The sequence below is a fragment of the Bos indicus genome, chromosome 20 (genome assembly GCF_029378745.1).
Source record: "Bos indicus isolate NIAB-ARS_2022 breed Sahiwal x Tharparkar chromosome 20, NIAB-ARS_B.indTharparkar_mat_pri_1.0, whole genome shotgun sequence".
NCBI classification, from domain to species: domain Eukaryota; kingdom Metazoa; phylum Chordata; class Mammalia; order Artiodactyla; family Bovidae; genus Bos; species Bos indicus.
The window spans coordinates 2,229,541-2,256,610 of NC_091779.1; the positions used below are offsets into that span (position 1 = coordinate 2,229,541).

The following is a 27,070-nucleotide window of genomic DNA, read 5'->3' on the forward strand; positions in this document are numbered from 1 at the left end:
GCCTGAATTGAGGCAGACCTGGCCATGGTCACGTCTCAGACAATCTCCCCTGGTGCCCAGGCTCGAGGCAGTCAGCCTGGGAAACCGGCCCTGGCCAGCTGTGGTTAGTACCGCTGATGTCCACCAGAGGGCAGCACAGGCCACAGGCTGGCAGCTCCTGCCCACCAGCCTGGCTTTTTCCCAGCAAGGTTTAACTATGAAGTCCAACGTCTCTCTGATTTTCCCTGCAGGCTAGAGAAGTCCTGAACACTCCTCACAAGCCAGGCACACCTTGCTTCCCTCGTCCCAAAGCCTCAGAATCTCTCTTGACTCTGTTAGCCTGCTTAGAAATTTCATGGCAAATTTACAAGCTGGGAAACGAGCCTTTGAATTCTTCTTCCAGGGCAGGGCGTCCCGGAGCCTGTATGTCAGACAACTCATCCCTCAGAGTTTCAGCTGTTTCAGTCTGTACAGGGGGCTGATTTTTTATTTTTTGCAGGCTCACTGACGTACATCCTTGACATTCTCAGGAGGAGGAAGTGTGAGAGGATGCTGAAGGCACAGGCTGGACACAGGACAGTTCAGTTCAGTTCAGTTGCTCAGTCGTGTCCGACTCTTTGCGACCCCATGAACCGCAGCACGCCAGGCCTCCCTGTCCATCACCAACTCCCGGAGTTCACCCAAACTCATGTCCATCAAGTTGATGATGCCATCCAGCCATCTCATCCTCTGTAGCTCCCTTCTCCTCCCGCCTCCAATCTTTCCCAGCATCAGAGTCTTTTCAAATGAGTCAGTTCTTCGCATCAGGTGGCCAAAGTATTGGAGTTTCAGCTTTAGCATCAGTCCTTCCAATGAACACTCAGAACTGATTTCCTTTAGGATGGACTGGTTGGATCTCCTTGCAGTCCAAGGGACTCTCAAGAGTCTTCTCTAACATCACAGTTCAAAATCATCAATGCTTCGGTGTGCAGCTTTCTTTATAGTCCAACTCTCGCATCCATACCTGACCACTGGAAAAACCATAGTAGCCTTGACTAGATGGGCCTTTGTTGGCAAAGTAATGTCTCTGCTTTTCAATATGCTATCTAGGTTGGTAATAACTTTCCTTTCAAGGAGTGAGCATCTTTTAATTTCATGGCTGCAGTCACCATCTACAGTGATTTTGGAGCCCCAAAAAATAAAGTCAGCCACTGTTTCCCCATCTATTTGCCATGGAGTGATGGAACCAGATGCCATGATCTTCGTTTTCTGAATGCTGAGTTTTAAGCCAACTTTTTCACTCTCCTCTTCACTTTCATCAAGAGGCTCTTTAGTTCAGGGTGGTGTCAACTGCATATCTGAGGTTATTGATATTTCTGCCAGCAATCTTGATTCTAGCTTGTGCTTCCTCCAGCCCAGAGTTTATCATGATGTGCTCTGCAAACAAGTTAAATAAGCAGGGTGACAATATACAGCCTTGACGTACTCCTTTTCCTATTTGGAACCAGTCTGTTGTTCCATGTCCAGTTTTAACTATTGCTTCCTGACCTGCATATAGATTTCTCAAGAGGCAGGTCAGGTGGTCTGGTATGCCCATCTCTTTCAGAATTTTCCACAGTTTATTGTGATCCACACAGTCAAAGGCTTTGTTGTAGTCAATAAAGCAGAAATAGATGTTTTTCTGGAACTCTCTTGCTTTTTCAATGATCCAGTGGATGTTGGCAATTTGATCTCTGGTTCCTCTGCCTTTTCTAAAACCAGCTTGAACATCAGGAATTTCACGGTTCACATATTGCTGAAACCTGGCTTGGAGAATTTTGAGTATTACTTTACTAGCGTGTGAAATGAGTGCAATTGTGTGGTAGTTTGAGCATTCTTTGACATTGCCTTTCTTAGAGATTGGAATGAAAACTGACCTTCTCCAGTCCTGTGGCCACTGCTGAATTTTCCAAATTTGCTGGCATATTGAGTGCAGCACTTTCACAGCATCATCCTCTTGGATTTGAAATAGTTCAACTGGTATTCCATCACCTCCACTAGCTTTGTTCCTAGTGATGCTTCCTAAGGCCCACTTGACTTCACATTCCAGGATGTCTGGCTCTAGGTGAGTGATCACACCATAGGGATTATCTGGGTCGTGAAGATCTTTTTTGTACAGTTCTTCTGTGTATTCTTGCCACGTCTTGTTAATATCTTCTGCTTCTGTTAGATCCATACCATTTCTATCCTTTATTTTTCCCACCTTTGCATGAAATGTTCCCTTTGTATCTCTAATTTTCTTGAAGTGATCTCTAGTCTTTCCCATTCTATTGTTTTCCTCTATTTCTTTGCACTGATCGCTGAAGAAGGCTTTCTTATCTCTTCTTGCTATTCTTTGGAACTCTGCATTCAAATGGGTATATCTTTCCTTTTCTCCTTTGTTTTTCACTTCTCTTCTTTTCACAGCTATTTGTAAGCCCTCCTCAGACAGCCATTTGGCTTTTTTGCATTTCTTTTCCTTGGGGATGGTCTTGATCCCTGTCTCCTGTACAATGTCATGAACCTCTGTTCATTAGGCACTCTGTCTATCAGATCTAGTCCCTTAAATCTATTTCTCACTTTCACTGTATAGTCGTAAGGGATTTGATTTAGGTCATACCTGAATGGTCTAGTGGTTTTCCCTACTTTCTTCAATTTCAGTCTGAATTTGGCAATAAGGAGTTCATGATCTGAGCCACAGTCAGCTCCTGCTCTTGATTTTGCTGACTGTATAGAGCTTCTCCTTCTTTGGCTGCAAAGAATATAATCAATCTGATTTCATTGTCGACCATCTGGTGATGTCCATGTGTAGAGTCTTCTCTTGTGTTGTTGGAAAAGGGTGTTTGCTATGACCAGGGCACAGGACAGGGCTTTGCTTAATCCTGATGAGTCATGTGGGGCTTCCCTGGTGGCTCAGTCAGTAAAGAGTCTGCCTGCAATGCAGGAGACCTGGGTTCAATCTCTGGGTCGAGAAGGTCCCCTGGAGAGGAAACAGTGCTCCACTCTAGTAGTCTTGCCTTGGAAATCCCATGGACAGAGAAACCTGGTGGACAAGTCCATGGGGTTGCAAAGAGTCAGACATGACTGAGCGACTCACACTGAGATGAGTGATGTGATACTGAGGAGCCACAGTGTTTGTGAAATGGGACAGAAAATCCCCACCCCGCCCTACCCTGCAGGCTACAGGAGAATTAGATGATCCTCCCAGTGCTTAGGAAAGAGCACTGCTGTTCTTCAGGCAACATCCTGCAGAGACCATCCCAGGACGCTCCTTCAGGGACCAGTTCCGTGATTTCCCTCTCTTCCATTTCCACCTCCATACTCCCCTTCATCTAATTAGACACACCCCGGGCCACCCTCCCACACAGCCCCCACCCCCGCACACCAAGACCTTGGACTTGTCTCAATTGTATGTAAAGTGCATCAGTCCAGCTACACTACAGGATTATGGACCTAGGAGGGGGTGTGGCGGGCATCTGCATGTTCACAAGCTGCCCCAGTGATTCTGACTGAGACCTGCAGTGAAGAACCAAAGCTCTAAGCAAACAGATTGGGGAAATGGTATTCCAAAATAATTAATTCAGGCTAGTGAAAGGGACAGGCGAGCCATTATGCAAATATGTGGCCATTCAAGGCTATTCATTTCTAGGAGAGAATGTGGAGTCAGGTAAAGAATACCAGCAATACAGGCAGAGTGGGAAGGCTGCTCCCAGAGGGCTGATTCCTGCTCCGCCTGATGATCAAAAGCGTCTGCGCAGCCCCTTCAGAGGGTGACTGGCCTCAGGCAGGGTGAAAAGGACAGCCACTAGGTCTGGGAAGGGCCCTGTCCTCCTCAGCGGTTCCCAGTCATGAGGAAGCCCCCGGGGAAGCCCACTGGACCCCAGACAGCAGGGTCCACCCCACGGCTTCTGATTCAGGAGGTCGGGGTGGGGCCCAAGAGTGTGCATTTCTGACAAGTTCCCGTGTGTGTGTGTGTGTGTGTGTGTGTGTGTGTGTGTGTTCCTGCTTCCTAAAGTCTCAGCTCAGACTTCCCGAGGGGGAACCTGCCCATCAGCCTCATTCCCACCCTCAGAGGCCAAGACTAGACCAAAAAGAATATCAGCTGGAGACCCAGCTCCTTAGAATCCTCTAAGGCTGCCGTCTGACAACAAGCCCCTAGGCTGGTTAAAAAATGTACATGTTCAGTCCTGTCTGACTCTTAGCGACCCCATGGACTGTAGCCCACCAGGCTCTCTGTCCAGGCAAGAATACTGGAGTGGGTTGCCATTTCCTCCTCCAGGGGATCTTCCTGACTCAGGATCAAACCCATGTCTCCTGTGTCTCCTGCATTGGCAGGTGGATTATTTTATCACTGTGCTACCTGCCTATTCCAGGCAGAGGTAACTGCAAAGTCACAGACTTCAGGGTAGGAAGGAGCTTGGGTATGTGTTTTCTGTCTGCAAGCCACTGTCCTCAAAACCCGTCTGTAAACCTACGCTGGCCTCTAACTGAGCGATCAGAGATGAGGTAACTGCCCGAGGAAGCACAGCGAGCCTGGACCTGGCACTCTGGGCCGTGGGAGCCCAGCACAGGCCAGGCGTCCTCAGCAAGTGCAGCGTGGAGGTGTGGGGGGATGTGCAGAACAAACCTGCCTGCCTAGCTGAGCTCTGTCTTAGCCTCTCAGCCACTCTGGAGGTATCCCCGGCGAGCAGGCAGGGACATGGCCCCTCCAGCTGGAGTCACATGCAGAGCTAAAAACATCTGGATTTTCCCTCATTGCTGGCCTTTGCACAAGGTCTTTGGAACCCCCCTGCTCAGTTAGTGAGCAGGCCAACCTCTTGCCAGAGAAAGAAGCCCCTTCTGAGGTCCAGCTTCACACCACTGGCACTCCTGGCCTCAGTGCCTCCACGAAGCCTCTGCTTTCCTTTCCGTCACCAGCCTCTGTATTTCCAGGCTTTTCCTTCCAGCCTCTTTGGTCACAGGAGATGAGATTCGTGTGTCCAAATTCTGGATCTGCTTTTTGGCAACAGACCAAGGCTGCCCCCCCACCCCAGCATTCGTGAGTCCATCAAGCCCAGTGCTGTCACAGCCTCCCGAGACATGTCCCCAGGCTGATGGAGCTGCTTTCTCACTCGCCTGGAACCTGAAGTGCAGCCTGGAGTCTGTGTCCCGCTGCTGCCAAACTCTTGCCTCTCTGTGCCCCAGTGTGAAAAAGAAATACAGAGACGGAGTTGTGGAGGAGAAGCAGAGAGTGACTTTATTACTTTGCCAGGCAGAGGTAACGAGCACCTCAAGAACTGTGCCTGTCTCCCTGGTGAGGAGGGAAAGGTTATGTAGTTAGGCAGGATATGTTGCAAAGATGGAGGCAGTAACAGTCTTATATTCTTCCTTCTGCAAAGTTCAAAAGGTTGGGGTTCCTGACAAGATGAGGGTGTGTGCAGGGTCTCAGGTAGTCCCTCTCCTAATCTTGAAGAGCCTCTCTGGTCCTTTGATCTTGCCTTACTTTGGCCGCTTGATGTGTGTGAAGAGCTGACTCATTGGAAAAGACCCTGATGCTGGGAAAGATTGAAGGTGGAAGGAGAAGGGGACGACAGAGGATGAGATGGTTGGATGGCATCACTGACTCAGCGCCCATGAGCTTGAGCAAGCTTGGGGAGGCCTGGTGTGCTGCAGTCCATGGGGTTGCAAAGAGTCGGACAGAACTGAGCGACTGAACAACAACAAGAGGTATTTTCATTGCTGTTCCTCCTTTGATCAGCAACTGTTCTGCCCTTTGAAACTGAGAGAAGGTCATAGAGGCCGGAGTCTCGGCTATAACAACAGGGGACAAAAAGGCCTTGGTGCTCAGGAGTCCCACAGGGCCCTGCTCGGCATCGCCGCTCTCTCCCATCTTTCCCAGCACCCAGCCCGGTGGTGGGATGAGAAGCCCGCCCCTCCCCACCCAGCCTGGGCATCTGTGGTCCCCTCTGTCCCGGCGGGATTGAGTCTCAGACAGCAGCCTCGCTCAGCATCTCGCCCTCCTCTCCCCTTGTTTGCTGGTTTCTCCTGGAAGCGCTTACTTGATAAACCTCCAGTACAGAGGGTCTTGCTTCTAGAAACTTGGTCTCAGATAAAGGAGAGGGCGAGTCATGAGTGATTTGTCTCTGGCAGTCCAGGACAGAGGGAGGGCAGAGACCTCCCAGGCCTGTTGAGGCGGCTGCAGGGGATGGTTGTGCTGGGCCTCCTCCCCTCACCTAAGTCCATCCCCCTGCCTCCGTGCCTTGGTGGATCCTCCCGGTCCATGGGCGCCACCGGTCCCTGGAGTCAGATGGTCAGCAGTGGTCCATGGCATTTAGCATCTCTACCTTAGGCCCAGGGCCCAACCAGAAGCCTTTAGCCCCCATCACCCCTTCCCCTGCTCCCTGCCGCCATGCTGCCAGATGCAAATAAGAAGAAATTTTAATTCCACAAATAGCAGCATTTATAAAGCTCAGCAGGCTAACTGGGAGGCAGACGCAGGTGAGGAACAAGCGTGCAGGCTTGGCTGAGTGCCAGGGCCCCAGGCTGCCTTCCAGGAAGTCCCCTCACCACCTGCCATTACAGCTCATTCCCGAAATGGGTCAGGAGAGCCCGAATGATGAGGGGCAGTGGGAGGGGCTGAGCTTGGCATCTGTCCCCTGTCACTTTCTGCTGCCTCTCCATAAGGAGGTCTGCCTGATGCTGCAGAGGGAAGGGGTGAGTGGCGTCCCAGCTCTTTGCCCGGCCCTCGGAGCTAGCCTTGGCAGGCCTGGTTTAACCTGACAGGGCCTCAGCTGCAGCAGGACCAGGCCTGGCGAAGCCTTAAGACTTGGGGCAACATGGCCCCTCCCCAGGCTTTGCAGGCCCCAGCCCAATTCAATCATGGGTTGGCACATTTTATTCCCCAGGGGATGGTAGGAGATGGCAGGGAGGGGCAGGCTGCGGGCACGGCGCTTAGGAGCTCCTGAGAGCACATTGGCCTGCAGATCTTAGAGCCTGAAGGAGTGGTCCATCCCTTCCTTCTTACAACAAGGGCTCTACCTGGCTGTCCAGAGGAGGCCAGACGAGCTCAGATAGTCAAGTAGAAAACCGTCATATGGCCCTGGCGGAAAAAACACAGAACGTCACAATCCCAGAGCAGAGGCTCAGTTATTTCACAGAAAAGAAAACAGAGGATGTGCTGAGGTCACACAGCAAGCCAGAGGCAAAGTGGAACCAAATTGAAGTGATTCCAGGTGAGGCTCTGTCCTGACACCTTCCCAAGGAGACCTTGGGAAGCTTCTGGGGACAATGGGGTACTGAGAGGACACAGACGTCATTTCAATGAGGATTCTGTTTTGTTCAAGTGATGTAAACTCTAGCTCTGCATTAGCATAAGTAATGCAGAAATTTAATGGTTCACATAATTAGCAAGTTCAAGGATATGAGGAATTCAGGCACTGCTGGATCCAGACAGTAGGCACTGCTGGATCCAAGACACATGGGCCCTTAACCCTCTTGGGTGACATAGCAGGTGGGAAAACGTATTCATGAAACATACAAGTAAGGGTTAAGCTAAAACTGTAATGAGTGGTACAGTGTCGTTGGTCAGGAGATCCGAGCAGCTGTTTGAGGCTGTGACTGTGGTGCTGAGAACTTTAGGATGAGTGGGAGTCAAGGGCAGGGGCAGGGGTGAAGCGGTCAGATTGAAGAGGGCGAGGGTGAGGGCCGACACACGCAGACGCCGCTGTGGAGGGAGGGTGCCTGCGAGTGGGAGGGTGGCAGACCACGCTTCCTGGAGGGGGAGACATCAAGGGCAAGTGAGGGACGGGACCCAGGAGAGGCTGGCGGAGACAGACCATGCAAGACCAAAGAGCACCCGGGAGCCGTTGAAGACTCCAGGCAGTGGATGGTATGACACAATTTGCATTGTGAAGAGATCTCCTTGGCCACATTGCAGAGGGCAGCTCAGAGAGTGTGCAGAAGCAACAGGGATGTGGGTAGATCAACTAACAACATAAAATTTGATGGTAGCCTGGATCAGGTGTCTGTGGGAGTAGAGAGAGGTGGATAGAACTTGGTGATGGATTGGGTGTGGGAGAGGAGTGGAAGGCAAGGTCAAGGATGACTTCCGGGTCTCCAGCTTGCACACCTACATCAATGGTGGTCTCCTTCATTAAGAAAGAAGGTTAGGTTAGGGTATGTTGTGTTTAAGATGCCTTGGGCAAGTCAAGGGGAAACATCAAGGAGGGGGTTGAATTATCCAGGCTGGAGCTCAGAAAAACCTAGATTAGAGAGAGGCCTCAATGAGTCATCTGGGTGGGCGGTGATTGCAGCTCAGGGGGCAGATGAGATCACCAGGTTGATGGCATGGGTTGACAAAAGAAGAGCATCTTGAACCAGCCTTTGAGGCTCATCAGTGTTTAATAGATAAAGGATGTGAGCCTGAAGAGAAGGCAGAGCAGGAAACTGGAAAGTAGAAGGAAGCTGGAAGAGCGCCGTACCAGTTCAGAGGGCCTGCAGAAAAGAGAGGGCACAGTCAGTGAGACTAAGGAAAGAGAGTCTGAAGGGGGTTGGGCGGTGTTGAGGGAAACCCCAAGTACGTATGTGCCCCGGGACTAGCAACAGAGGAAGTGGTTAGCATCCCGGGGCCTGATGGAGCAAGGAGAGGGGAGCCCAGTGATGCTGGAGCTCAATGTGGGTGGAGCTGAGACCTCAGGGGTGCAGCCACCTCTGGCGCTGCAGCTGGACAGGGAGGGAGGTGCAATAAAAACCCCTGCCTGGTGGCACAGACTATGGGACAGAGCAGGGCAGGAAATGGCAGGGAGTGGATCAGGGAGAGGACAGTGGAGAATGGAGGAAAGTCAGCCCAAGGGTGGTGTCGAGGAAGGAGGAGAGGGGGTGGAGGAAGAGGAAGTGACCAAGAGCTGAGAGGTCAACAGAACAAGGAGCACGTTAGCCTGCTGTACTGAGGGCACAGAGGCCATCCCTGGCCGTAGAGTTCACCTCGTTGAGTAAGGGAAGTAGAAGCCTGGCCGGAATCTGATCTGTGATCCCTCTTAACATGGTATTACAGGAAGACACAGAGGTTGGAGCTCAAACCACCTCACAACCACAGATCTGTGCTGTGACCTTGGGCCTCACCTCCAAGGTGGAGAAATTAGCAGTACCTGCCTCAGAGGAGAGTTGGCAGGACTGAATGTGAACTCTAAGACAGTGGACAGGAGAAGAGCGTGTCCCTGGCAAAGCCCCGGCCTCGGGCGGCACAGAACACCCAGGGTCAGGTGACTGGGCTGAGCAGACCTCCTGGTCCTCTCCCCGTCTGCCTCCAGCCAGGACCCGAGACCTCCTATAGATCTGTTGCTTTCTGTTTCGGGGCTCATTGGGGACGGGGAGAGGAGGGGGTGGTGGCAACAGCTTTGCTCCGAGTTGGGGCAGAGATTCGACTGCTTAGAAATGTGCCTGGAACTTTAACCCAAGAACATCTGGTGTTAAGGCGTGGCAGTCATGGAGACATCAAGATCAAGCAATACCTGTGGCTGAGGGCACTCTCCCACCACTTTGGCTAGACCTGCAGACGTTCCCTCCCGCTCACCCAGAATCTGTCCTGGCCCAGCACCCTGTCCGGGTCTTCCAGGGCCTTTGCCCTCAGCTGCCCCTCTCTGCCCACTTCAGTAATCAGTCTGAGCATGAGTGAGCAGTGTGACTTTCAGCCTACAGCCTCAGGTGTGCAGGAAATGGGCTTCTTGAACATCCTGTAAGTAAACTGTATTTCAGTTTGCATTACTGTCTCTGCAGGTGCCATCCCAGGGTCTCTGCAGGACTGGACGGCTGCAGGACACTTGCAGTGGTGGGAGCAGACCTTGAAGCCACTGTTTTTCATCTGAGGTCAATTATGTGCAGCAGCCCTTGCCCGCAATCTCTGTGGTAGGAAGCAGAGAGAACAGGGCACCTTTGTAGCGAGGCTTTGTGATTCAGATAACAGGGCCAGCTCCAGGGAGCTTAGAACAAAGAGCCCCCTGAGGGGAGAGACACTCTGAGGCCGCACCCACCAGGGAGCATGCTGGGCGGGGCTCCCAGCCCCTGACGATGGGTGCAGGTGTGCCCTGTGTACGAATGTGTGTGTATCTGTGCAGGCACTCTGCACTTCTGTTTCTGTCCAGCCACAAACTCAGGTCAGAGATGGAGAAGCAGAGGAGGGAAGGGGCATCTGCAGCCACGAAGTCATCTCTGGTCCTGCCCCTGGGCTGTATCCCTGGGACCCATTACAGTGCTTGGTTCTTGGGTGAAAGTGAGAAGATCTTGAATGAAGCCTGACACTGTTTTCTATCATAAGCACAGCTGCTGCTCTACAAGAGGAAGTAAGTGAGCAGAGCTAGGACCATGGTTGGTTCTCAAGTGTCATCCATTCCCTGAACCTTTGTTAAGCCTTGTCCCGTTAGGGCTCGTACAGTTGGGTAGATGCTGGAGTCGCATCCCCGATGGGCCCCTGATGAGCTCCGTGACTTTTTGTTAGTCCCTTTCCCTTTCTGGCAGCTCCTTGTGGAGGAGACAGCATTGCAAAGACTCTGAGGTCTTTTCAGGGACGGGAAGGGAGGCCGTGTGGTTGAGGACCTCTGTGAAGCCAGAGAGACTAGCAGGCGGGATCCTCAGGGGCCCTGTAGCCATGGTAAGGACTCAGCATTAGTTAGATGCGTGCCTGAGATCAAGTCCCTCCTCTAGTCTCAGCTGTACTTGGCTCATCTGCAAGGGCCCGGGACCTGCCCTTCTGGGGTCCATCCAGCCTGACCTTGGGCCTCTGCCCTGGGTAACTAGAGATGGGTCTTTGCTCACTATGCATGATGAGTGTCTCCAGGGAAAACCCATCTCGCTGGCCCTGGGCACTCTGATGCAGGGACCACAGGCAACTCCCAGGATGCATCATCCTGTACTCAGGATGGTGTCCCTTTTCTGCCAAATGAACCTGACCCCGTCGTCTGTTGCCTTCCTCGTTGCCTTCTGAGTGGACGTCTTTTTGGCTGTGGCAGAGGGACATAAACAGAATGATGCCATCAGCCCAGACGTGACAGAGGAGAACCCAGACCACGGGAGTGGGTGGAGGCCAGGGCTCAATCAGATTTCTGATATGGCTATGCTCCTGATTTAGAGGACCCGCTCTGATCCTCCCCCATCCATGCCCCTCCCCACAGAGTGAGGAGAGGAGGAGAAAGGGCCATGGGGTTTTTGCCCACCAGGACCACACTCTGGGTACCAGGACCTCAAATTCCCTCTCCAAATAGCCCTGAGGCTACTTCCGGAGCTTAAAACAGTGGTGACTTTAAACAGTGTGAATTTCCTGTTTCACGGTTCTAGAGGTGAGAAACCCAGAATGGGCCTCGCTGGGCTAAAATCAGGGCTTCAGTAGGGCTGCACTCTTTCTGGAAGGCCCGAGGGAGAATGCGAGGCCCTGACTCTCCCGACCTGCTTTCCGCAGCCTGGGGCCCCTTCCTCCACCTTCCAAGCTAGCTGTGGTCACCAGGTCTTCCTCACACCACTGTCTCTCTGGGTCTCTCCCCTGCCTCCGTCTCCCACTCACAAGACCCCTTGGGATACTTGGGCCCAATCAGATAATCCAGGGTAAGCTCCCCACTTGAAGCCAGCTTATTAGAGACCTTAATTCCATCTGCAACCTGATACCCTGTTGTCAGGTATCCACACATACAGGTTCCCGGGATCAGGATGTGGACATTTTTGGAAGGAGGGCTAGTCCTGTGTTTGTATTCTTGTCACAAGCCCTACAAAAGTTAGGGGTATGATTTGTTGAATCCTGAAAGAATAGTATTAGTACCTGAGAATTAATTGCTTTTCCTTTAAAAAAAAAAAGCCTTTCTCCTTGGCGTCTGATTTCCCTTACACTTCAGTTCTACAGACCTGACATGATTTGCAGGCATGGCCATGAGCTCCACATTTCTGAATGACATTATTATGTTTCTTTGGCTCCTGATTCAATGTCCCAAGATAGAGAGCAAAGCCTGTCCAGCTCTCTCAGCCCAAGCTTTACAGAGGGAGAAGGGACTAGGGGCCACATAGGGGAAAGTACTCACGCTTTTCCCTCCATACACGTATCCGCCACCCAGTTATTCGGGGGCAGGCCATAGAAAGGCCACTAGTCTGGGAGTTCCTGATTCATGGGCTCACCAGTTCAGCAAATGTTGATGCCTCATCTAGTCCTGCCAGGCCTCGCCCTTGGAGGTGGAGACCCAGGCATGGTGCCACCCACGGGTCCCACCTTCGTGGCTCCGTCACTGTGGGCAGAAGCCTTGCCCCCTCTGGGTCTCAGCTTTCTTATCAATTTCGTGAGCACCTAGATGGCCAGGAAAGAGTCCCATTACGAGAGCAGCACGCTCGCCCCTCTCGCTAACTGTGGTCTCTCCCAAAGCCTTGAACACGAAGAAAATGCTCAGTGACTTTTGAGCAGATGGATGGATGGCCCTTCCTGATCTGACAGTTGATGGATGGTCTCAGACGAATCAGAAGGGAACATGGGAGGGGATCAAGGAAGAGTCCTGGGGTGCATTCCCGATGCTGACTATATAATAATTGCTGGAATGTATTCATCTACACAACTGCCTTCTTGTGAGTCGACAGCTATTATCATTTCCACTTTACAAGGAAGAGCTGAGGTTCTAGGAAGAAGCTTCCTGAGGGCCACACCACTAGAAGGCGTCGGAGCTAGGATTGAACTTGAACTCTTCTAAGGAGAGCAGCTGGCCTCCTCCTCTCACAGGGACGCATGTGGCCCCCCAGGTCCCCACCAGCAGCTATCAACCCCTCCCTTTCCACTGCCCTCTGCTCCCTTCCCTCCTCCAGCCTCTGAATCACCCAGGCCTCAAGGCCGGGCTGTGCTGGTGGGGACTAAAGAAAACGACAGGGCGGAGTTGAGGTGAGGCGACTGAGGTCCTTCACTCCTAACCCAGCCCCTCAGTCACTGTCGGCAGTCTCCCTTGAACAACGGTAGAAGGGCTTGATTTGTGCGGTTCCCAGGAAGTTTGCTCCAAGACCAGGGAAACTGCCACCCACCATCTGTCCCACTCAATCTTCTGCAAGCAAGCGGCACGACCTAGAGAGGCTGGCAGTTTAAAGTGAGCTGAGAGCTCCTGCTTCTTCCTTTGTTACCCTGAGCATGCTCTGAGTCAGGAGCGGCTGTTACAGCCAGCCCAGCAAGGGCCCCTAGTGAAGGCCGTCAGTAGATGCCTGCACTGGCAGTGAAGGGATGGGAACTGGGGCTTCCTCCCCTTCTGCTTCCTTTGATAACCTTGGAAGACTGGCTGGAGTAACCTGTTTCTGATGCCCACAGCTGCGGGGTGATGCCGAGCACCAGGTTGGTGTTAGTTGGCTCCCGCACTGGCTGTGTAATCGGACAATTCTGTCCTCTCTCTCCGAGCTCACGTCTTGCTGTGAGTTTTCAGTGTTCTAGTCTATTTGACCTGACTCCCAGGTCATGGCTGCCACACCCCACCTCTCTCCCTACTGCCTTAGCCCAGGCTCCAGATGAGGCAGGGCCTGTGCCACACCCAGATCTGTTTCCCACCCTTGACACTCTACCAGCTGGCCCGGCCGGGTCCTCACACCCCTCCCCTGGGATGCTACAACAAGCCATGTGAGCCCCCTCCAGGTCCTGACAGAATTTAGTCTCCTTTCTCCAGGTGCCCAAGGCATAACATGTGCTCCCGCATTAACCAAGGGTGTGATTTAGACTTAGTTTTATTCTTTAGATGTATCTCCTATTTGATGTTTCCATTCCTTGAAGTCCACCTGAGTGAGTTAGTTGCTCAGTCATGTCTGACTCTGTGACTCCATGGACTGTAGCCTACCAGGCTCCTCTGTCCATAGGATTCTCCAGGCAAGAATACTGGAGTGGGTTGCTATGCCCTTCTCCAGGCTCCTGGATTAAGGGGTGTATTTAACCCCGTCTTAACCAAAAGGACTAGGTAGGAGAGGGATGGTTTCTCAGAGGGAAACGGGAAAAATATTTCTTAGCAGAAAGGAAAATAGTGGACGTTTGACATGCAAGAGCAATATTATCCGCTCCAGTCTCTTGGTTTCAGTTAGAGCAGCCACATCTCCTACCAATTCAGTTGTCAGCAAATGCCTAGGAATGGGTTCTTTACTCCAGAGTTTTCTGCATTTTCCCACTGGGTCCATTTTAACCTCTGAGTCTCACTCTCTCCTGATCTGACTGTAGGGCTAAAGCTGAGAGGGGCCCCTAATATCAGGAGCCTCAGCACTCCCTCCAGGCTGCTGACCACCTCCAGCGTTCCACCAGGATACAGAGAAGTCCTGGCTCCCCCTTAACTCACTTCTGTCTTCCAGTGCCCCTCTATTCTGTTACCACTGCCAGGGGACATGACCCCTTGAGAAGAGAAAACAGAAGTCCAGATGGCTGACAACCTCAGGGGTATTTTGATTTCATGATGGCCAATCTTAGGACCGATTCAAAGGAGTATACTTTTTAAGATTAATCTCCTTTCACAAAGAAATTAGCTCCTTTCAGCTCATACTAGCTTCTCTGATCACCATAACAATCGAATACCCCATGACACAAAATTGGGATCATTATTTTTCTTATCATGTTGGTTTCTGCCTCACAACAATGCAAATCAGTCATGACTACATTATATATATATCTCCCCTCCCACTGCCCATCCCACCCCTAGGTCATCGCGGAGTACCACGCTGAGCTCTTTGTGCTGTACAGCAGCTTCCCGCTAGCCATCTATTTCACACGTGGTGGTGTATGTGTGACTATCTCAATTCTAGCCTCCCAGTTCATCCCTCCCCTCACCATGTCCACACGTCCATTCTCTGCGTCTGCTGCCCTGCAAATAGTTCTGCCATTGTTTAGCAGGAGGAGCAAGTCTACAAACAAAGCTTTTGTTCCCTATTCAGAACTCTGCGCCCTTCAAGAGTCTTGGTTCTAACATCTTCATGGCGGCTCCTTGCTTGATAGTGAAGCCCTGAGAATAGGCACTATATCTGTTACCTAATGCTGCTCTAACAAATCAACACTCAGAGGCTCAAAACAACACAAATGTGGGGCTTCCCGGGTGGCTCAGGGGTCACGAATCCACCTGCCAATGCAGGAGACACAAGTTCAACCCCCGAGCCAAGAAGATCCCACATGCAAGGAGCAACTAAGCCTGTGCACCAACTATTATGATCGAGTCTACACTCTAGAGTTCGGGAGCTGCCACTACTGAAGGCTGCGTGCCCTAGAGCCTGTGCTTCACAAGAGTGTGTGTGTGTGTGTGAGTGTGTGTGTGTGTGTGTGTGTGTGTGTGTGTGCGCACGCGCACTCAGGCACTCATCATGTCTGACTCTTTGCCAACCCAGGGACTGTAGCCTGCCAGGCTCCTCTGTCCATGGGATTTCCCAGCAAGACTACTGGAGTGGGTTTCCATTTCCTTCTCCAGGGGAGCGTCCTGATCCAGGGATCAAACTTGCATCCCTTGCATTGGCAGGTGGATTCTTTACCTCTGAGCCATTAGGGAAACCCAGAATATGTTGGGGATGACTATTATTCCACTGACTACAAGCACTGAAAGAATTCTAGTTGAATATGGACTTTCTCATCAACACCTGTTAAGCATCAGCAGATCAGAAGAACAGCAGAAACATGTAAACACATGATAACACAAATTATATATAAAATGAGAAAAGTCAGATGAAGCAAAAACTTTCTTGGACAAAAAGAAATACAGATGTGCTCAGTGGTCCTAGTGAAGATATAAAGAACTTAAAGGGATTTGGTTTATCCAGTCCTGGAGAACAGAGCTAGGGCAGAACAATCCTGTCCAGAGAGATTGGAATAAAGACAGTTCATCCTTTTGTAAGAGGGATGGCACCCCATTCCAGTACTTTTGCCTGGAGAATCCCGTGGACGGAGGAGCCGGGTGGGCTGCAGTCCATGGGGTCGCTAGGAGTCGGACGCAACTGAGCGACTTCACTTTCACTTTTCACTTTTCACTTTCATGCATTGAAGGGAATGGCAACCCACTCCAGTGTTCTTGCCTGGAGAATCCCAGGGACGGGGGAGCCTGGTGGGCTGCCGTCTATGAGGTCGCACAGAGTCGGACACGACTGAAGCGACTTAGCAGCCAGTTCCACTGAGGTACTAAGGTTTGCCTTCTCAGCCTCTCCCAGCACTTTTTCCCACCCTCAGAGGGCAGAGGGCCTCCCAAATTCATCAGAACTTTGGGGGAGTTGTGCTGCCCTCATTAGGAAATCACCCAGATTTGAGTGGTTGTTTCTGGTGGAAGTTGCAGCCCTGCAGGTTCAAGTATCCAACGTGTCATTACAAATATAAAATAGAAATTATTTCTGTAGGGTTCAATTAATGGTGAATTAATTAAGGGCTCAGTTAATGTCCTCCAGGGGTTTGGAGGACAGCCCTGTCTTTGAAGAACTGTTAACCCTATCAGGACAGTCCTGCCCAGTCCTGTCCCACTGACTCAGACAGACCTTGGGGGCAGAATGGTTCACGGTCAGCATTACTCACACGGGGCATCGCAGGGGTTCCTGCCACATCACAGGCCCAAGGTTACAGATTGGAACCCTGATGTTGGCTCATTCTATGCCTTGCCCGATTTCCACTCTGCTCTCTCCCTGCACTTTCTCCAGTCTCTTATTTACCGAGAAGACTGTCACTTCCGTTAGGTTGAAGGCAATTATCATGTCTTACTCACCTTTGTGAGCCCAGAGTCTCCCATGATAAAGCTTCCCTTGTCAGTTCCCCAGCATTTTTCTTCCCTCCACGCCGTGTTTGGAAAACCCTCATGCAAAGCAGAGACTACCTCCATAAATCTGGGAGCACTGCATGCCCTCTGCTCCAGCCTCTTTGGTAGCTATGGTGAGCACAGACGTCCTACCCAGTTAACCAGACCCTCGTGGCCCAAGGTTAATGCTGCAAGCTATGACGTGAAGAATCTGGAACCACGTGGAGCCTGTTTGTGAAAGAGGTGGCAGGGGACCCACCATGTCTAGTTTTCAGGAGCAGCATCAGAACTGACCCTGTGATGCTCATGTCTAGTTTTCAGGAGCAGCGTCAGAACTGACCCTGTGATGCTCATGTCTAGTTTTCAGGAGCAGCATCAGAACTGACCCTGTGATGCTCATGTCTAGTTTTCAGGAGCAGCATCAGAACTGACCCTGTGATGCTCATGTCTAGTTTTCAGGAGCAGCGTCAGAACTGACCCTGTGATGCTCATGTCTAGTTTTCAGGAGCAGCGTCAGAACTGACCCTGTGATGCTCATGTCTAGTTTTCAGGAGCAGCATCAGAACTGACCCTGTGATGCTCATGTCTAGTTTTCAGGAGCAGCATCAGAACTGACCCTGTGATGCTCATGTCTAGTTTTCAGGAGCAGCGTCAGAACTGACCCTGTGATGCTGGCCAAACAACCAGCACATGGATGCCAGTTGACAGTGGATATCTTCCCAGGACCAGTTCATCAGTGCTATACGGGGGGCTACCTCTGAGACACAGCCTCCAAAGTGACTCTGTGTGTGTGTGTGTGTGTTCAGTGGCTCAGTCATGTCCGACTCTTCATGACCCCAGGGACTGTAGCCTGTAAAGCTCCTCCATCCATAGGATTTTCCAGGCAAGAATACTGGAGTAGATTGCCATTTCCTACTCCAGTGTAATCTTCCCAACCCCAGGATCAAATCTACATTTTGAGTCTTCTACATTGACAGGTGGGTTCTTGATCACTAACACCCCCTGGTGTTTCTCAATGAGTCAACTAATCCTCCTGCTTAGATCATCTAGGCTTAATTCTTGTTGTTTACAAATGAGACCCTGCTGACACAGAAGGTCTTGAGTCTCTGATTGGAGTCATCACGTTCCCTCTCTTGGTGCATATGTCATTTCTTCCACTAGGAGCAGGCATCTACATCCCTGCCCTCTTTCCTTCTGCATGACTCATGCTCATCCATCCACGTGCCCAGACTTGACAACTCTTCCTCTGAAAAGCCCTCCCAGACCACCCCAAGTCTGGGCTCCCACAGCATCCCATATGTTCCTCTCAGAAGCACTTGCCCCCCTGGATTTTGTCTATTTTGGTGTTTCCCTAACTACTCTGTGAGCTATAATAAGGATAGAAACCATATTTCATTACATAAGTGCCTAGCTTATTAATAATGCTGAATGTTGAATGAATGAATGAACAGAACTATCCCAGGCTGGGATAATTCTTAGTAGACTCCTCACCATCACTTCCTAGCAGCATGAGGCACCTTACATTTTTGGACTCAGGGCAATTGCCCTGTTTCAGAACCCCCTCTCCCAAATCACGTTATCTCATTTTACTCACACCAGCATTCCTTTTGTATCTGCTGTGGGCCAGACCCTGTGCCCTCTCATGCCCACGTTTTAGGTCCTACAGGTAGATGCACTACCCCCCTCTGCTGCCCAGTTACGGAAGCCCCCAGGCCCTTGGAGGCGTGACCACGTACTCCCTGGGACAAGCGTGGGCCAGCTGCAAGCCTCTTAAGTGGGCAGGTTGTCATGGTGATTCATTAATGGAGAGAGTTGCTTGAGGAACACTGACCACCAAAGGGAACAATTACCAATGAAGCATCCGTTTCTATGTAACAGATTTTAAGAATGGACAAGATATAAAGCCACAAGTGAAAAGATACTGCAAACAAACAATAGCACATGAGCTGGTCTGGGCACATTCAAAGCCCGTCCTCACTCCTTCTCCGCTCTCATCACAGGGAAATGAAGCTGTACTTGTCAGTGATCTAGAGTGCTGTTTAAAATGACTGGTTTTAATACTTCCTGTCATTCACCCAGCATCCATTAGGTGCCACATACCCTAACAGACATTTCAAGAGTACTTTCAAATCTTGGAAACAACCCACCAAGTGAGCATCGTTATTCCCGATTTACAGATGAGGAAACTGAGGCTCATAGAGTTTAAGTGACCTGTGGAGGGTTGCACAGGCGAGAAGGGCAGAGGCGGCATTTTATCCTTTATTCAAAGCAGAAAATTCTCCCTGGCTTGGACTGTTAATGTTATCACAGCATCTCCATGAGAAATCTTCCTCAGAAATGAGAATCCAGCCCTCTCCTGCCCTCTCCACCACATTCTATTGCCATCTATTTCAAAGGTAACCAGGAGCTTTCCCCAGTGGTCCAGAAGTTAAGATTTTATCTTCCAAAGTAGGCAGTGGAGGTTCTGTCCCTGATCTAGAAGCTAAGATCCCGTATGCCTCGAGGTCAAAACACCAAAACATGGAAAAAGAAATATTGTAACAAATTCAATAAAGACTTTAAAAAATGGTCCACATCAAAAAGAAAACAAAAACAACAACTTTAAACAAACAAAAGACAAAGGTAGGCAGTCAGTCGTTTTGTGCATGCTTCAGTTGGTAAAGAATCCGCCTGCAATGCAGGAGACCCCAGGTTGACTCCTGGGTTGGAAAGATCCCCTGGAGAAGGGATAACCTACCCACTCCAATATTCTTGGGCTTCCTTAGTGGCTCAGATGGTAAAGAATCCACCTGCAATGTGGGAGACCTGAGTTTTATCCCTGGGTTGGGAAGATCCCCTGAAGAAGGGAAGGGCTACCCACTCCAGTATTCTGGCCTGGAGAATTCCATGGACTATAGTCCATGGGGTCACAAAGAGTCAGACACGACTGAGTGACTTTCACTTCACTTCACTTCCACATACATTTAAATATACATAAGAATTTCCAAGAGTTAGTGTCAAACCAGCATGCCTTGTACTGGGTGCTCAGGACTTGAAGCTGGCACACTTGTTAATCAAAAGGCTTCTCTGTAACTAGTAAACTTCCAGCCCTTTCCTCCACTCCTGAAAATAGCCTTCCCTTTCCAAATTGTACTCTGGGCCACGACTGACCTTGAAGAGCGGCACACACCTGTGGTCCACAGTTTTGTGAGGTCCAGATGAGCCACCATAGGCGAAGAGCCCAGAGCAGAGCCCAGCACTCGGGAGGCTCAGTGGAGCCCGAAGGAAAGGAACACCCACCCTGAACACACCGCCGCTCATCGTGGAACTTTCGCTCTGCCACTTAATAGCTGCGTGACCTTGAGCAAACTTCTCTGCCTCTCAGTGCTTCAGTTTCATCATCTATGACTTAGCACTAAAAAAATTGAGAATCCCCATCAGATCATTGTGAGGATAAAATACAACAATCCATAGAAGGGGCTTGGAGCAGTGCTGGGGGTTAGTAAGTGCCAAGTGTGCGTCAGCCGGGATCGGAAGCAGCCGAGGGGCCACATGCTCAGCCATGGGTCAGTTCTCCTAACGCTACCCTCAGGGTCACCTCCTCATGTGGCTTCTTCTGCTCTGATGGCAAGAAACAGTTGCATGGGACCGGAGGCCTCCTCTAGCAAAGGCTCAGTTCGGGCACTGAAGCCTGTCTTCCTTTCTCCTGGGCACTCTGAGCATCTCATGCAAAGCATGACAGACCAGGTCTCTCCCAGTTGACAACCCTTCCATGACTCCCCATCACTCACCATAGGCTAATTTCTACCTGGACTCCTCCAAAAGGTTTTTGTGCCTGGCCTAGTGCCTGCCTATCATCCAGGCTTTTTCCTCTTCCACTACATTCAAGAGCTTTGACATAGCTGTTCCCCCAATAGGGAACACTCTCTCCCTTCTCTTGCTCTGATCAACTCCTATTTGTTTTTAAGGCTCTTCTAAGTCGTGGCTCTAGCATGAAGTATCTCCTGGCCATGCGGTGTGCCTCCCATTTTGTAGCTAATAACATCCTTGTGAGGGGCTTCCCAGGTGGTGCTAGTGGTAAAGAACCAGCCTGCCAGTACAGGAGACGTGAGGGACCCAGGTTCGATCCCTGGGTCGGGAAGATCCCCTGGAGGAGGGCAAGGCAATCCACTCCAGTGTTCTTGCCTGGAGAATCCCATGGACAGAGGAGCCTGGTGGGCTATGGTCCTTAGGGTTGCAAAGAGTCGGACATGAGTGCAGTGACTTAGCACTCACAACATCCTTGTGGGCCTCAAGCAGGTTGCTCATCCCACCCCACTATCGCTGTCACCTCTGCAGGACCAGGGAGGGCTCAGCTATGGCTGACTTGTGTGTCCTGGCACTCTTTGATAATATTTAGAGGAACATGTGGAATAACTGAGAACACAGGTATGAAGAAGTATCCATGGCCTTGGTGGTGATTACCCACTAAGTCGTGTCTGACTCTTGCGACCCCCTGGACTGCAGCCTGCCAGGCTCCTCTGTCCACGGGATTCTCCAGGCAAGAATACTGGAGTGGGTTGCCATTTCCTTCTCCAGGGCATCTTCCTAACCCAGGAATCGAACCCAGGTCTCCTGCATTGCAGGCAGATTTTCTTTACCAACTGAGCGACCTTGGAAAAGCATATTATTCAGAAAGAGATAAACACCCTTATAGGCAGGAGTTGTCCTGGCACTCCTGGCCGGGTCCTGGTGTTTACCTGTTAAACGTAAATGATTTCCCAGAACATGGACATCAGGCAAGGCTACACGGACCAGAATGGAGCAAGATACAGATAAGACCACTTCAAAATCATGTCCCATGAACACAACGATGAACACAGACAGAAGCAAGAACCTTGTCTGAACCACAGAAATGACCAGGGTCTCCCTCTTCTGGCTAATCTACCAGTAACAGCATCATGTGTTGCTGCTGTTGTTGTTACTGTCGTCTGACTGCTCAGTTATGTCCTGCCGGGCTCCTCTGTCCCTGGGATTTCCTAGGCAAGAATACTGGAGTGGGTTGCCATTTCCTTCTTCATTACTTCTGCCTTACAGATAAGATGTATAAAGACCCCTTGCTACCTGAGAACATCCAATCCAGAGCAAAGTCCCTCTTCCCTGAACTCTCCCTAAACTCACCGCGCACAAGCCTCAATTCTTTTCTGTCTTTTGTGAGCACCTTGTTACCCAGGCAGCTCACTGCTGCCCCTGGTGGGCATTCCCCCTCAGTGCAACGTGTCAACGAACCCAACACTGTTCAACCAGGGTGGGTCCCTGGACATATTTAGGTAAAGGGTGTTGATGTTGTCCACTTTCCATCACCACCAATTTATTTCTCAAAACTTAATTTTAAAAGATATGCAAGCTAATTGATAGTGAGAAATATATCTCTGATAGGAGGTGCATGCCAGGGTAGAGAACCCTGAATAGAGTATTGTTTTCTACAGAGGTGCTTCGGCTTCCCCTCCCCTGCGTATGTAGAGGGGACAAAGAAGGAAGCTTTGCTGTCCTGGGGGTCTGTGACCTGGAAGAACATCAGCTAACACTCACTGGAAAAAAAAAAAAAAAAAAGGCTGTCATTGGTGATTATATCTGCTTCCGGGAGAGCACAGAGCACATGTTGTCTGTCCCAGCAGCGGCCCTGAGTAGGACCTGAGCTGGTGGCTGTTGTCATGGCTTAGTGGTAACTGTCTGCAAGACCAGCCTCCAAAATAGTTAGTGCTGGGACTTCCCTGGGGTTCCAGTGGTTAAGACTCTGCCTTCCAATGCAGGGATGAGGGTTTGATCCCTGGTCAGGGAACTAAGATCCCACATGCCCCATGGCAGCTAAGGCCACAAGTCACAACAGAGTCAGTCCATGTACCACCACTACTGAGGCTGCGCACGCTAGAGCCCGTGGAACACAGCTGTAGAAGCGCCTGCGTACCACAACTGGAAAAATCCGTGCACCGCAGTGAAGACCCCTAGTGCTGCCAGTACAGTGGACACAGCGGTGGCTCTCTTTCTGGCCCCCAGTCCTATCTCCCGTGGGAGCATCTGGAGGGATGCGTGTTTGGTAGCACCTACGACTGAGACGAGGACAGATGTGGCTTCGAGTGGAGGTGAAATACATGCTGTGTGACGACTGGACCTTCCAACAGTGGGTGGGTGTAATGAGCCAGGTGCCCCTAACAGGCAGGAGGCCAACAGATGCTCGTCGGCTTTGTGCACAATGACTAATTTTCTTCTTGGAAACTCAGAGACTCTGATGGGTAAGATTAAAGTCGAGAGAAGGCTTTGCACAGCAACCAGAAAGCAGCTGGGGTGTGTGGCAGCCAAAATCCAATATGAAACTCAGATGACAGAGGTGGCAATGGGCTCACAATGTCCCGTCACCAATTTCTACCTGGAATGAAGGCCAGGGTGCCACAAATGCAGCAAAAGCCAGTGATGGCGAGGAGAGGGGAGTTAAGCCAGGCCTGATCTGTGAGGAGATTTCAATTGGCAAGTGTTGAAAGTGAAAGTATTGATCGCTCAGTTATGTCCAACTCTTTGCAACCCCATTGACTGTAGTCTGCCAGGCTTCTCTGTCCATGGAATTCTCCAGACAAGAATACTGAAGTGGGTAGGCATTCCCTTCTCCAGGGGATCTTCCTGACTCAGGGTTCGAACCTGGGTCTCCTGCCCTGCAGGCAGATTCTCATTTAGGGTTTTCCTGTCACGCCCCTGCCGCTGGCCAAGCTGGCGTCCACAGCTGTCATACCGCCACCCTTCCTGTCTGCCTCTCAGGAAAACTCAACTTCTTGATGCTGCTTTTTACCAAATCTCTCTTCCCTCATTTCTTCTCTCTGCACCCCCTTCCTTTTGCTTCATTCCTGACAAATAAGTGAACTGTTATTCTGTCAGTTATTTATCTGAGTAATTCCTTGATGAAATTGCAAATATAATTGAATTTTCTGGAAACCATGAATTCAAATGAGGCGACAATAGAGGAAACAGCGTGATTAAGGAATTGTTATACGCTGGTTGTACATCATTACCACCCAGAATTCATCGCCGAATCGCTCACAGATGGAGTCACTGAACTATGATTATATTTTAGAAAATGAAAGGGGACAAATCTAAAAAGGCAATAAAGCAAATTAGGAGCCTTCTTGAGGGACAGGATTATTACTGATTAAGTATATTTGGCATCAAAACTGTGAGAGCACTTCGGCAGTTTAAATTATACATTCGTGCAGGCAACGTTTTTGCTGGTCTCAAAATTCTTTGTTATTTTGGTCTTCTAATCACATTCCCCTTCATCCTCCAAATTGACAATTTGAAAGAACATTAGAAATGATCTCTTCTGAAGGAACATTTGCTCTCAAAATGCATTTACACTGAGCAGCTACTAAAAGGATATCGCCCAGTCTCTTAGTTTCTCATTTTAAGTTTACAGGAAAGTTACTGTGTTAGAGGAAACGGCCCCTATTTCAATCTAATGGTCTTTGTCATGTCTTTCAAGATCCTAGACTCGAGTTAAAGGATTGCAGAAGGCAGTTTGCGGATATCCGGGCTCCCACCTCCTCACCCACAGCAGGTACACTTCCGGACGTTAGACAGGAAGGGAGCCACATTCCTCCTTTCAGTTTGCTTTTTAAAACCTCTGAAAGTGACTTCGGGTCATAGCTCTTGAAGAGTAATAGAAGTTGGAAGAATTTCTTTTCAGTCTGGTCTCAGCCTGCTATCAGCTATGTGACCTGGGGCCTATTATTTCACCTCCCTGAGACCTTGTGTCCATATTTCTACAAGCTCGTACTACCTGCCCCCTGGGCTGCTAGGGGACGGTGACGTGAAATCACCTGTGGGGCACGACTGTGTGCCTGGTGCCCAAATGACGTCCAATAAATGTTTCCCTCTGCCCCTGTCCTCACCCTCTGCAGCCACGGCCTAGCACTGTCTGGATCTCACAGAAGGTTTATCTCTTTCACCAAGACAATCGTATCAATGAATTTTCTCCCCTGATGCTCATTAGCCAATAGACCGTTGTTGCTGTTCAGTCACTCGGTCATGTCTGACTCTTTGCAACCCCATGGACTGCAGCACGCCAGACTTCCCTGTCCTTCACTATTTCCCTGAGTTTGCTCAAACTCACATCCATTGAGTCAGTGATGTCATCCAATCATCTCATCCTCTTTCGTCGCCTTCTCCTTTTGCCTTCAATCTTTCCCAGCATCAGGGTCTTTTCTAATGAGGTGGCCAAAGTATTGGAGCTTCAGCTTCAGCATCAGTCCTTCCAATGAATATTCAAGACTGACTTCCTTGCTGTCCAAGGGACTCTCAAGAGTCTTCTCTAACACCACAATTTGAGAGCATCAATTCTTCAGCACTCAGCTTTCTTTATGGTCCACCTCTCACATCCATCCATGACTTCTGGAAAAACCATAGCTTTGACTATGCAGACCTTTGTTGGCAGTAATGTCTCTGCTTTTTAATATACTGTCTAGGTTTGCCATCGCTTTTCTTCCAAGGAGCAAGCGTCTTTTAATTTCACGACTGCAGTCACCATCTGCAGAGCCCAAGAAAATAAAGTCTGCCACGAGAATCACCAGTGTGGGTGGGGCATGTGGATGGAGCACTCATGGGCACACACAGGTGGCAGCAGAGGTGGTTCAAAGATGGGAGCCCTGGGGCTTGCAGTAACCTGACTGCAAGCATTCCTGACCACCTGCGAAAGCCCACCATGCCAGTGGGACAGACACAATGGAGACAGCCCACTGGGTGATGCTTCCAGGAATGGGGGACAAGGGGGACACATCCTTCTGGGGACTGAAGGAGGTCCCCACAGGGAGGCAAGGCTGAGGTGGGCACCATTCCAGGGCGCCTCTGGGCATTAGGATTCCAAGACTCCCAAGCTTTGCAGCTTTCCTGTCCGTAGGTCCTATGTTATAGGAACTCAAGAGAGGTGTGGGTGGTGGCTGAGAGTGTGTTAGGGCTTTACACTCAGGGCAGACATCAGTGTTTCCTCCCGTTTGTGGTTTCCCAGCTCCCTGACCTTGGATGACTCCCCACGCTTCTTTGAGTCTGGGTTCTGCTCCTGATATACCAAGACAGCGATTGGATTTGACTGTGTCGTTTTGAGGTTTTGAGGTGCTCAGCTCAGTGTCTATCACATTAATGGAAATTGCCTCCTCTTGAAGATCAGGCTGCCATGCCCTGTATATCACGCCATCCTCATCAACCTGACTACCCCACCACCACTGAGGGTGTGCAGAGGTATCTGCATCGTCTCCTCTCTTCATTGTTTCAGGCTGACCTCCTCTCTCCCTTCTTACAAAACTCTTCCAGACTAAGGCTGACAGTTACCTGGGGTTTGTGCATTCTCTCCTGTAATCTGGGCAGCACTTGAGTGTTTGACCAGTAGAGTTCAGCAGAAGTGACACCATGTGATCAAATAAAAGTGGGACATGAGTGAACTGCTTTCATCTCTAAAGGGGGGTAAGCAGCTAGCCGGTGTGGGAAAGCAGGTCAACTCTTCCGTAGATGTTTACCAAGATGCCACACTGTGTGGTTTCTTCTAGAAAAGGCATTGGGCCTGGGGGGTGGGTTGTTTAGAGCAATTCTGTTATCAGGATCTTCTACAATGAGCATATATTGCTTTTATGCAAAAAATCAATACACACCTCCAACCCACATACATCCCAGAGTGCCAGGCTGAGGGTCAGTGCAAAGTAAACGGCGCAAGTCAACCCAGGCCTGGATCCTGCCCTGGGGAAGCCCACAATGGTCTCAGGGGCTGGTTTAGAGGCAAGATGGGGTTTTATTTACTGTGTGCACGTGCTAGGAGCTAAGACAGAGCTGAACTCGGGCGAGCAGCACAGAGAAGAGCCTCACCAGAGGTTCTCTGGGTAAAGGCACAAGTGAGTTGAGTTTTGAAGTCTTTGACATTTAGAAGAAGAAAGGAGACAGGCCCAAATGAAATCCCAGGGGTGTGCACAGCACCAGGAATCCAAAGACTTCCAGCTCATTCTGTGAAGGGGGGAATTCATCTCTGCTGGGCTCTTCAGTTTCCATACAAGGTTATCAACTCCACCATCATCTTGGCTGAAAACTCTGCCCTCAATCAATAGCCCAGAGTAATGGCATTCCAGACTTCATCAGAAAATAGAGTCTTGAACTTCTGTTGTCCTCATCTCTTCTTAAGAACTAAAGAGAAAAACTCTGTGGAAGGAATTGTTATTTATGGGGGATTGAGGGAAAGACATTCAAACCCTGAAAAGAGTCCAGGTTTTATCCTTGAATCAAGTCAGGCTATCAGAAAACTTATACCCAAGGCAAGACAGATCAATGGAACAAAATGGAAAGGCCAGAAATAAACTCGACACAAATGGGAATTCAGAGCCAGATCAAGGTCAGTTTGTGAT

The 27,070-nt window shown here is 50.3% G+C and overlaps 1 protein-coding gene and 1 long non-coding RNA gene across 3 annotated transcripts in view; one reads left to right on the forward strand and one right to left on the reverse strand.

Moving 5' to 3' along the window:
• Positions 1-16,902, reverse strand: part of LOC139177973 (uncharacterized) — a 30,831-nt gene extending 13,929 nt beyond the window's left edge. The window contains exon 1 of the long non-coding RNA XR_011562381.1: positions 16,656-16,902. This is a non-coding gene — a long non-coding RNA (uncharacterized lncRNA). The remainder of the gene's footprint in view (positions 1-16,655) is intronic.
• The window catches only part of KCNIP1 (potassium voltage-gated channel interacting protein 1), a 405,417-nt gene that overhangs the window by 80,056 nt on the left and 298,291 nt on the right, over positions 1-27,070 (forward strand). The window lies entirely within an intron of this gene.